Here is an 11,137-nt window from a genome sequence, read left to right as displayed (position 1 = left end):
TGTGTGTGTGTGTGTGTGTGTGTGTGTGTGTGTGTGTGGTGTGCAATCGGCTCATCCATCCATTCTGAGTCTGAAATCATTAAATTTGCACACGAGTTTATTACCATAATTACTGTAAACACAGAAGGAACTCAGATGTTTGGTAGAACATAGATCTTAGTTTATTTCATAGCTGATATGAAGAAATGAGTCTCTGCGCCTCAGTAGAGAGTTTTCGTGACATGACGTGAAATTGGAGAGTCCCCACAAAGGCCGCGAGTGCTGCAGCCTTTGTGCGCAGTCTGTTTGTCTGTCAAGCTTTTGCTCTCCTACTTACAGCATTTTCACAAGTTGTAAAGTGTATTTCCACGTGTCATTTTAGAGAAAGCTACAACAATGTAAAGACCAAGTAGCTATAAAACACCTCCACTGCCGGCGAGGGTGCGCTCCAGAGCTCGACCATAACTCAGCCTTTAGAATCATATGGATGATACGATTCCATTGGTCATGATTCGGATTTGGGTGGACTGGATTGACAGTCCTGATGGGTCTGCCATCTCCCCCTGGAAAGCTCCTGTGGAACCCCAGTTTGATCTGCACGTGCACGTGCGGTGCACCGGATCCTCGCTGTGTTGCGCTCCAGAGCGCAGCAGTGCCAAACTGAAAAAGGATTATTCCTGAAAACGGCTGATGAGCCACTCGTCATCGTGGATCACAAAATTCTGTTTATAAATAAAAGCTCTGYGTGTTACACTATTTATTATATCCTCCAGTAAGGCTGAATCCATTCCTGTTAAATGTATTTTTGGCACAACTTTGCACGTCCTTTATCTAACTGCATCCATGTGAATGTAATAATTGTTAATCATGTGGATGTAATAATTGTTAATCATGTGGATGTAATAATTGTTAATCATGTGTGTCTGGTGTGAACAATAATCATTTTCACATCATGAACAGTTTCTCAGAATCACCTCTAAGTGTCACCAATGGAACCAGAACCAAAGAAACGTGTGTACACCAACCCTGGAGTTAACGTGGGGCTGCGCACATTTCCACATTCATTTCAGTTTTGATACATCCGGAGTTTTGCGTGGAAAAGGGCGTACACAAGGTTTTTGTGCGTRAGCGCTGTTGATACTTGAGGCCCCAGATCTTTGTTTTTGTTTTCCATTAAAATATTTTATTTGTAATGACCATTCCAAAATCACTTCTCATAAAAATACCAGAACAGGTTAAACAGACACAAACTTTTTTTTTTTTTGCAGGTTATGGTGCATTGGTGCTTTGTGTATGTGTGGGGGTCATATATGCTACGGTATCTAGTTTAGTTGTATTATTTTGAAATCAAAGTATTTTTTCTAAGTTTCTATAGCGGGGAGATGATGTGTCTGTTTTGTCTGCTTTTGCCACAAGTTGTAACGAGCACATACAGACATTTGCTAATTCATTACATGCCATTACCTTTRTCCTTTATGGTGGGCAGTTGGTACTCCACCTTGGATAATGCTGGGTAAACGGTAAAAATTGTGAACTAGGGATGCAGAGAAGCACTTGACCATGGTGAAGAATCAGGTCTACAGTTGTTGTTACAGTCTCTAACATCTGACCTGCTGAAGTGTGGAACTCTTTCAGAGTGGTCTTAGGTGTGTTGGTGGTCTCTCTCTATTCTCCTTCTTGTCACTCARTGTGTGACRTCCTGCTCCTGGTAGGTTTATACAAGTTCTCATATTCCTTCTGTGTCCTGATGATGGATTTAACAGAACTCCTGGATGTTTAGGCTCTTAGAGATCCTTTTATCCATCCAGATTTTAACTTTTCAATTATATTTTCTCTGAGAAGAATTAGGACAGTTACTTTAAAGTGACAGCAAATGTTTGTAATTAATGTGAACACATTTTTGGAAAGATAACATTTATAACATGAAAAAATATTTTCACATCGCTGAGATGAACAGTTGTTGAGATATCCTCATGTTCAGTAACAGGAAGTGATGTCAAAGGGGAGTGTCTGCATGTAAACAGAGCTGCTACAAAAACTAACAACAGAGAAAAGAATCTGATGTTTTTTACATTATTCTCAGAGAGATGGAGTCAGAGTTCAAATAACATTGTTTTCATAAACAAAGACCAGAAAGTTCCTTTACAGTTCCCCTTTGATGTCACTTCCTGTTTCACTTTAGCTGAGACAAATTGAAAAGAAAATCTGTCAMTTATGTGATGAAATGGGTAAAATCATGTTTTACGCTAAGTTCCATAAATATAAAGATGTTTTCTTGGACTTTTTGTATTTAAAGGAGATGTATATCACACGCATCGGGGTAATTATTTATGCAATCAATTATTTAACATTATATGTTGTTTAAWTGGTATAACTCAGTAGAAAAGTTACATCATTTTAGCATTTAATTTTTTTCTCAATAAAGTCAAATTATAGCAATAAAAACATAAAACATACACTCTTTATAGTCTCTATAGATGCATATCTCAATTTAATTTGGTTTAAAATCCACTTAAACGATGTCYGCAAATAAAAACCTGTTTACTTCACGTCTTTTTGCTTTATAATAAATGTGCTCACAGAGGCTGAAGCCGTGTCTGTTTGTGAGACATTTACAGTGAAAAAGAGAAGAGGTGCCAAGTTTACATCAAACACACACACATACAGATCTGCGACCTGTGCATGGGGATTCTCCTCACACTGTGAAGTCCCTGTGCTCTGTTTTGTAATCGCTGTGGTCAAAGGGTCACTGAAGTCACATGTGATCGTTCCTGGCAGAGGGGTCAAAGACCATCGAGAACCCACAGGAGCCCCTAATTGGCAATTACTAATTGGGAAAACTGTCACGCGATGAAACAGCCAACAATGCTGAGAAGTAACCCAAGTATTTTAGAGTGCATCTTTATTTTTTTATTATTTTGAAGTATTTTTTTGTTTCACGTGAGTCTTAGAGAGTCTAATATTCTTCTTCGTTACAGTGAAAGAGAAGAAAAGATTGGTTAGCTGCTGAATATTTCTCCAGATTAATAACTAAAGTCCTAAAGTACAAAAAAGACTAAAGACAGATATAAACACAGGTTATTTTCTGTTGAAAGTGACAAAGAGGAACAACAACCATGCAGATTAAGAGTGGCACATGCATGAAAACTGACGACCTCCCAGTGGAYGTAAGTTCATCCATAGTCAAGCCTTTTACATCAGACCTGAGTTCAACACACCGTAGCTGTTTGCTTCAATAATTAAGCAACTTGTTAACTGGTATCCATCAATAATGCTGCTATACTGTCATAGTTTGACCACATCGCTATATTAAACTGGATACACTGTCTATCACTCCCACTCATGCAGGAAATGATTTCGCTTTGTATACACCAGATATAGCATCTTACCAATGGTGTCAGTTTTACAGGTAACAATAAATAAGGAGAAAACAAAATGGAACAATTGACACAAATAAAAAAAAGGTATTTTTTTTTGTCCCTAGACTACTGAAAAGCCTTTGCAGCTCACCAAGCCTCTCTAAAATGTTACTTTAGTATTACAGTGGGGTGCGAAGTTTGGGCAGCCTTGTTAAATTTCCTGAGTTACCTATATTCGTCCGTCCGTTTTCTGCCTTTTATCCGGGGTCGGGGCAGGGGCAGCAGCCTAAGCAAAGAGACCCAGACTTCCCTCTCTCCAGCCACTTGGACCAGCTCATCCAGGGGAATCCCAAGACGTTCCCAGGCCAGCCGAGAAACATAGTCCCTCCAGCGTGTCCTGGGTCTTCCTCTGGGCCTTTTCCCAGTGGGACATGCCAGGAACACCTCACCAGGGAGGCGTCCTAACCAGATGCCCGAGCCACCTCAACTGGCTCCTCTCGATGTGGAGGAGCAGCGGCTCTACTCTGAGTCCCTCCCAGATGACTGAGTTTCTCACCCTATCTCTAAGGGAGAGCCCAGACACCCTGCGAAGGAAACTAATTTCGGCCACTTGTATCCGCAATCTCGTTCTTTCGGTCACTACCCAAAGTTCGTGACCATAGATGAGGGTAGGAACGCAGACTGACTGGTAAATCAAGAGCTTCACCTTCTGACTCAGCTCTCGCTTCACCATGACAGACCGGTACAGCGCCCACATCACTGCAGACGCAGCACCAATCTGCCTGTCGATCTCCTGCTCCATTCTTCCCTCATTCATGAACAAGACCCCGAGATACTTAAACTCCTCCACTAGGAGCAGGACCTCCTCCCCGACCYGGAGGMRGCACGCTACCGTTTTCCGGCTCAAGACCATGGTCTTGGATTTGGAGGCACTGATCCTCATCCCGGCCACTTCACACTCGACTGCAAACCGCTCCAGTGAGAGCTGGAGATCATGATCTGATGAAGCAAATAGGACCACATCATTTGCAAAACGCAGAGTTGTGATCCTAAGGTCACCAAAAAGGATCCATAAAAGTTATGAACAGAATCAGTGACAAAGGGCAACCTTGGTGGAGTCCAACTCTCACCGGAAACAAGTCTGACTTACTACTGGCAATGCAGACCAAGCTCTGGCCCCGATCAGACAGGGACCTAACAGCCCATATCAATGGGCCTGGTACCCCATACTCCCGGAGTACCACCCACAGGAGTCCCTGAGGGACACRGTCAAATGCCTTCTCCAAGTCCACAAAACACATGTAAACTTGTTGGGTGAACTCCCATGCACCCTCCTGGACCCTGCTGAGGGTGTAGAGCTGGTCCACTGTTCCACGACCAGGACAAAAACCACACTGCTCTTCCTGAATCCGAGATTCAACTATCCGGCGGACCCTCCTCTCCAGGACCCCCAAAGAGACCTTACCAAGGAGGCTCAGAAGTGTGATCCCCCTACAGTTGGAACTCACTCTGCGTTTATCCCTTTAAGGACTATGAACCCCCTTAGAAACTCCACAAAAGTAAAGATCTGTTCCACTGTAACAGGACCAGGGGTCAGATTTATAAAGGATTGCGTGGAAACCATACTAAAAGTGAACGTACGGCCAAAAGRYGAAAATGGCGTACGCCAAAAATTTTTTCAGATTTATAAAACAGTGCGTACGCACATTTCAGTGCACCTTTCATTTATAAATGACAGCCGCACGTCAGAGTTTGTGCACAAGGTCCCGCCTCAGGTTCTACCCTCTACACGCCCACACTCAACCATAAACAGTCAATGTAAAGTATCTCATGAATGTTAAGRTGTATTTAAATCAGTCAGCTGATCAATGTCAAAAAAAGTGATTGGCCGACTCAGACTCGTGCTCCATCGTGCGTCTGGAGGATGACAGGTGCTGACAGCTGCTCACGTGAACAGATTGTCTGTAACTGACAGATTTTCCCTGATTTTGCAGGTTTACAGATGTTAAGAGTAATCTAACGATTTTTATCAAAAACTCAGCTTCAAATAAATTTTCTCTGAGAGCCTGCAGGACGATAAAAACAATAAATAAAATTAAATGTCAGATAAACTTAAAAATAATTTCACCACTCCTCTCCCCATCCTCTGTTATCTGCGGTAGAGCCCCGCAACACACGCGCGTGACAAATACGAACTTTAAAAAGCGTACCCATAGCGTGATGTCGTGCTGTTGAAATGTGTCTTGTCGGGGAGGGGTCTGTGGGTCAGGGTCGTGAGGAGGAGGAAAGAAATTAATGTGTTGYGTGAACTTTTATTTWAGATTTAAGTTYTTATTTCAAAGGTCCTTCTGGCTCAGCAGAAGACRCATAAATAWTACTGTTTAGAAAGCTGATTATAAAGTTGAATAAAAATCTAAGTCTGATTATGAAGGTAAATTAAATCTCTGACAGTGATCATTACACAGTGTGGCTCTAATTCCTCACTTCACCATCTGTGTCGCAGCTTCACGTCTCCAAAATGAGCGTACGCATGGGTCAGAGCTGGCGTGAGGCACCGCACATTTTCACGTCAAGTTTGGATTTTATAAATCACAACCTTGGCATGAAAAGTGGCGTATGAAAGTTTCTGGGCTCATATTGGGCCTCATGCAAGAACCRTTCGTACGCACAGATTTGTTCTTAAGTTGTGCGTACGAGTGATTTAGGACAATTTGTGGCATTCACCAATGTTTTCGTATTCTAAGAATTTTTTCAGATACGAACAAAATTCACAAGTGGTCCAGACCTGTCGTATATTTTACAGCAGTCAGTCTGCTGTTATCCAGAYGGGTTTTCTTCACTAATAACTTTATATTTCGTTAGTTTGAAGATATTTTGAGTTGAAAATAAATCACACTCCATAATTATGTTGACAATAGGCTATTCTGCTTGAATTAGAGTTATAATTTTAAATGTAATAATTTAGACTAACAATATAAATTGTCCATTCGTCCGTTTTCCGCYGCTTATCTGGGATCAGGTCTCGGTGGCAGCAGCAGAGAGACCCCGCTCTCCCCAGCGACACCTTCCAGCTCGTCCTGGGGGACTCCGAGACGTTCCCAGGCCAGAGGGGATATATGATCAAGTCCTGGATTTTCTCCAAAGTGCCAGACTTATTTTGAAAACATTTTAAAATGCTTATTTCAAACCCGCATCTGAGACCACCTGAGACCACCTGAGACCACCTGCGCCCGCGCAGCATGCGCGGGGGGTGGGGGGTGGGTGTACAGTGCGCAGCGCTGTGTCTTCTGAATAAATGAAAATGATTTAACACAGTTGTTTATACTTTTAGCAGCTCTTTTTATTCCACAGCTGACCTGCTAAAAAAGACAGGTTTTATTTTCTGGATCTCTGACAGACGGACTTCAATCTCTGAACTCGTAAAGTTTTTATTTTTTTAGTTTTCACTGTCATTTTCATGAATGGACACTTGTATCTGAGGTAGGAAACACAGCCTTATATAGTGTTTTTGGGGTGGTAATTATGCTAATCTCCTCTCGCGTGCACGAGCAGCTGGATACGAACAGGTGGAAACTACGCAGCTCATTTACACACTTTTCCTGAAGATAGAAGAGTTTGTTGAATCTGACGTGACATCTTCGTACGAACCCTTCATACGAACAAAAGTCAGAGAAATTTAGGATAAGAATACGAACATGTTCTTGCATGAGGCCCATTGTGCGTACGCAAGTTTTATAAATCCGACCCCAGGACTAAAGACATGTTGTTCCAATTGAATAGGTTTAACGATCAATCGGAGCCTCCCTTCTAACGCAATACCCTGGAATAAACTTTCCAGGGATCGGATTTATAAAACTGGCGTACGCACAATATGAGCCCAGAAACTTGCGTACGCCATTTTTTCACGCCAAGGTTGTGATTTATAAAATCCAAACTTGACGTGAAAATGTGCGGTGCCTCATGTCAGCTCTGACCCATGCGTACGCTCATTTTGGAGATGGGAAACTGCGACACAGATGGTGAAGTGAGGAATTAGAGCCACACTGTGTAATGATCACTGTCAGAGATTTAATTTACCTTCAKAATCAGACTTAGATTTTTATTCAACTTTATAATCAGCTTTCTAAACAGTAATATTTATGTGTCTTCTGCTGAGCCAGAAGGACCTTTGAAATAAGAACTTAAATCTAAAATAAAAGTTCACGCAACACATTAATTTCTTTCCTCCTCCTCACGACCCTGACCCACAGACCCCTCCCCGACAAGACACATTTCAACAGCACGACATCACGCTATGGGTACGCTTTTTAAAGTTCGAATTTGCTCTACCGCAGATAACAGAGGAGGGGGAGGATGGGGAGATGAGTGGTGAAATTATTTTTAAGTTTATCTGACATTTAATTTTRCTTATTGTTTTTATCGTCCTGCAGGCTCTCAGAGAAAATTAATTTGAAGCTGAGTTTTTGATAAAAATCATTAGATTACTCTTGACATCTGTAAACCTGCAAAATCAGGGAAAATCTGTCAATTACAGACATTCTGTTCACATGAGCAGTTGTCAGTCAGCACCTGTCATCCTCCAGACGTATGACGGAGCACGAGTCTGAGTCGGCCAATCACTTTTTTTGACATTGATCAGCTGACTGATTTAAATACATCTTAACATTCATGAGGTACTTTGCATTGACTGTTTATGGTTGAGTGTGGGCGTGTAGAGGGTAGAACCTGAGGCCGGACCTTGTGCGCAAACTCTGACGTGCGGCTGTCATTTATAAAGGAAAGATGCGCAGAAACGTGCGTACGCACGGATTTAAAAATCTGAATTTTTTTTTGGCGTACGCCATTTTCGCCTTTTGGCCGTACGTTCATTTTTAGTATGGTTTCCACGCAATCCTTTATAAATCTCACCCCAGGAGAGGTCGAGAAGTTTGGATCCCACAATATTCCCAGTGCTCCATGCAATGTTGAAGAGACATGCCAACCATGACAGTCCCACAACATCCAGAACCTTCAGCAACTCTGGGTGAATCCCCTCCACCCCTAGTGCCCTGCCAACAAGGAGTTTTTTGACTACCTCAGTGACCACTGACATGGTAATGGACTCGTCTTCCCCCGAGTCTTCAGACTCTGCCTCCTCATAATTATACATAATGGACAGAGTAAGGAGATTCTTGAAGTTCTCCTTCCACCACATAGTGATATCCTCAGTCTAGGTCAGCAGTTCCTCACCCAAACCAAGTACAGCCTGGGACATTGAATGCTTTACTTTTCTGAGTCGCTGAACTATTTGCCAGAACCTCCTCAAGGTCAACCGCAAGTTATTCTCCATGAGCTCCCTGAATTCCTACCACACCCAAGTTTTTGCATCTGCAACCTGCGACCATCTTTGCCACTCTGTACCTATCAGCTGCTTCATGAGTCCTTTGGGTCATTCAAGTCCTGAAGGTCTCATTCTTCAGCTTGACGACCTCCATCACCAGCAGGTCCTTTGGTTGCCCCAGCGAGAAGCACCGATTACCTTAATAATCCCAGCTCCTGACAGTCACATTTGCAATGGTACCAAGCATACTTATGGACCACCCTATGCTCAAACATGGCATTTGTTATGGACAACCCATGCCTAGTACTGAAGTCCACTAACAGAACACCATTCAGGTTCGAATCAGGGAGGCCTTTACTCCCTATCACCTTATTCCAGAAATCTGTCATTTCTCACATGAGCACTGAAGTCACCCAGTAGTACAACAGAATCTTTAGATGAGACCCCTTCCAGGAACAAGCCAGAGGCTCCCGGAAAAATAATCTGAACTGATGTTTGGTCCATAAGCACAAAGTCCTGACAGACACAACCTTCCTTTGTGCAGCCAAAAACTGCAGAGAAGCAGCCCTCTCTTTCATTGTAACAGCTGGGAGCTCGTGAGTATCCCCATACCTGACATCTCTCTCCCTGGGTAACTCCAGAGTAGAAGAGTGTCCAGCCTTTCTCTGAGAGTTGAATTCCAGAGCCCAGGCTTTGAGTAGAAGTGAGCCCAACTATATCTAACTATATCAAGCCAGTTGTCCCTAACCGGACAACTGGCTTGCATCATCCCCGACCTTGACGGTCCTCCTCAAAGGTGATGGATCCACATGGAGGTGGCCTCCTCTGTCTTTCTTTCAGGCTTGGTCTGGCTGAGCCCTAGAAGCCAAGGCTCGACCACTAGGTGCTTGCTGGCAAACCTCTTAGACCTGGCTCTAGGTAGGTGCCCCAGTTTCCCTGTTCTRGGTGAGCTTTCCTGATGCATATGTTGTTTGTCCATCAAGGGATTTTAGTCACTCAGTCTGACTCTTCGTCTGAGGTTTGTTTGCAACGGGAGACCCTACCATGAGTTAATGCTCTAGATCAGGGGTGTCAAACTCCAGTCCTCGAGGGCCGCTATCCTGCATGTTTTAGAGGTTTTCCAGCTCCAACACACCTGATTCAGTGATTGAATTAACTCTTCAAATTGGGCAGAAGCCTGTTAATCACCCAGCDATCAAAATCAGGTGTGTTGGAGCAAGAAAACCTCTAAAACATGCAGGATAGCGGCCCTCGAGGACAGGAGTTTGACACCCCTGCTCTAGATAATATAAACCCCAGGCTCATCAGGGTACTCAAACCCCTCCACCATGCAAAGGTGGTGATTCTGGAGAGGGTAAGAATAAAGTACAAAACTGAAAGAATATCATTTTAAAGTTTTCTTTTGTGTTTTTAGTGGAAACAAAGTTCAACTGAGTAACAAATTTTTAGGTAAACATATTTAAAGGGGACATATCTGCAAAATTAACTTTTTTAACCATTAAACGTATTTTTTTGTATACTGGAGTCTCTAGGAGACAGAAACGTTAAATTTATTCTCTCCTGGAGCTGCATAGATATGTTGTCTGAACAATTTTGTCACAATACTTATGACAGAACTCCTAAATACAGTCTGGACTTACCAACTACAATTTGATGGTCTTCATTGTCCTCTGGTTCTGATTCAGAATCTGGGTCAAACTCTGACTCCAACGTGTAAGGCTGGATGGACAAGTCCTCTCTTGTTCACATCTTTTATTTGTAAATAAAATGTTTCTGTGCAGCTATATAGTCATAAAATGGAGGGGGCTGGGTGCGAAGCAAGTCGTTTGGATTTGAAAAGACAGCCTCAAAATGAGTTGATCTTAAACACACCTCAGAAAAGGGTTTGTAGAGTTACAATAAGGAATTCAGACCAAAGCATTACAGTTCCTCTTTATAAAGACCCCAACTGAATGGTTTAAATGTGAATAAGGATTTAAATCCATAATATGTCCACTTTAAGCCGGAAAGTGAAGAATTATCTGCTCTATTCAGCCACCGTGATTTGAAAACAACATGAAGACAAACCTCATCATCATACCCAAGTCTCTGAACCAAAAATCCGACAGCAGGGTTTTTAGTTTATTACTTAGTTTTCTTTAAGTCAGTCACTATTATTCTGATGTTTTGAGAGTATTTTTCTTTACATTTATTGGGTTAAAATAATGCAGTTGGTCTTTAAACTCTCACATGCTAACCTGTTCAACCTTCACAGCAACAACAGCTTCTACAGATTTTTATCTTCCTGCTCTGAATCAGACACATCCAGTTTAAAGATCAGATAAAAACAAGAGAGTCAGACTTACTCTGCTTGTCCTCAGTGTCCCGGGAAGCATCTGCAGGACGCAGCAAAACCTGATCTGCTGCTGCATACACTCACTGCATCCATGCTGAGTCTGCTGCATGTGTGTGTGTGTGTGTGTGTGTGTGTGTGTGTGTG

The 11,137-nt window shown here is 42.5% G+C and overlaps 1 protein-coding gene across 1 annotated transcript in view; it reads right to left on the bottom strand.

Moving 5' to 3' along the window:
* Nucleotides 1–11,117, bottom strand: part of LOC106531877 (vasopressin V2 receptor) — a gene marked incomplete in the record, with an annotated part of 26,263 nt that extends 15,146 nt beyond the window's left edge. The window contains 1 exon segment of the mRNA XM_014027819.1: nt 11,004–11,117.
* Nucleotides 11,118–11,137: the final 20 nt, after the last annotated feature.

This window comes from Austrofundulus limnaeus, unplaced genomic scaffold (assembly GCF_001266775.1).
Source record: "Austrofundulus limnaeus strain Quisiro unplaced genomic scaffold, Austrofundulus_limnaeus-1.0 Scaffold687, whole genome shotgun sequence".
In the NCBI taxonomy this organism is placed as follows: domain Eukaryota; kingdom Metazoa; phylum Chordata; class Actinopteri; order Cyprinodontiformes; family Rivulidae; genus Austrofundulus; species Austrofundulus limnaeus.
The sequence above is the reverse complement of the archived record's forward strand: the minus strand, read 5'-3'. Positions and strand labels throughout refer to the sequence as shown.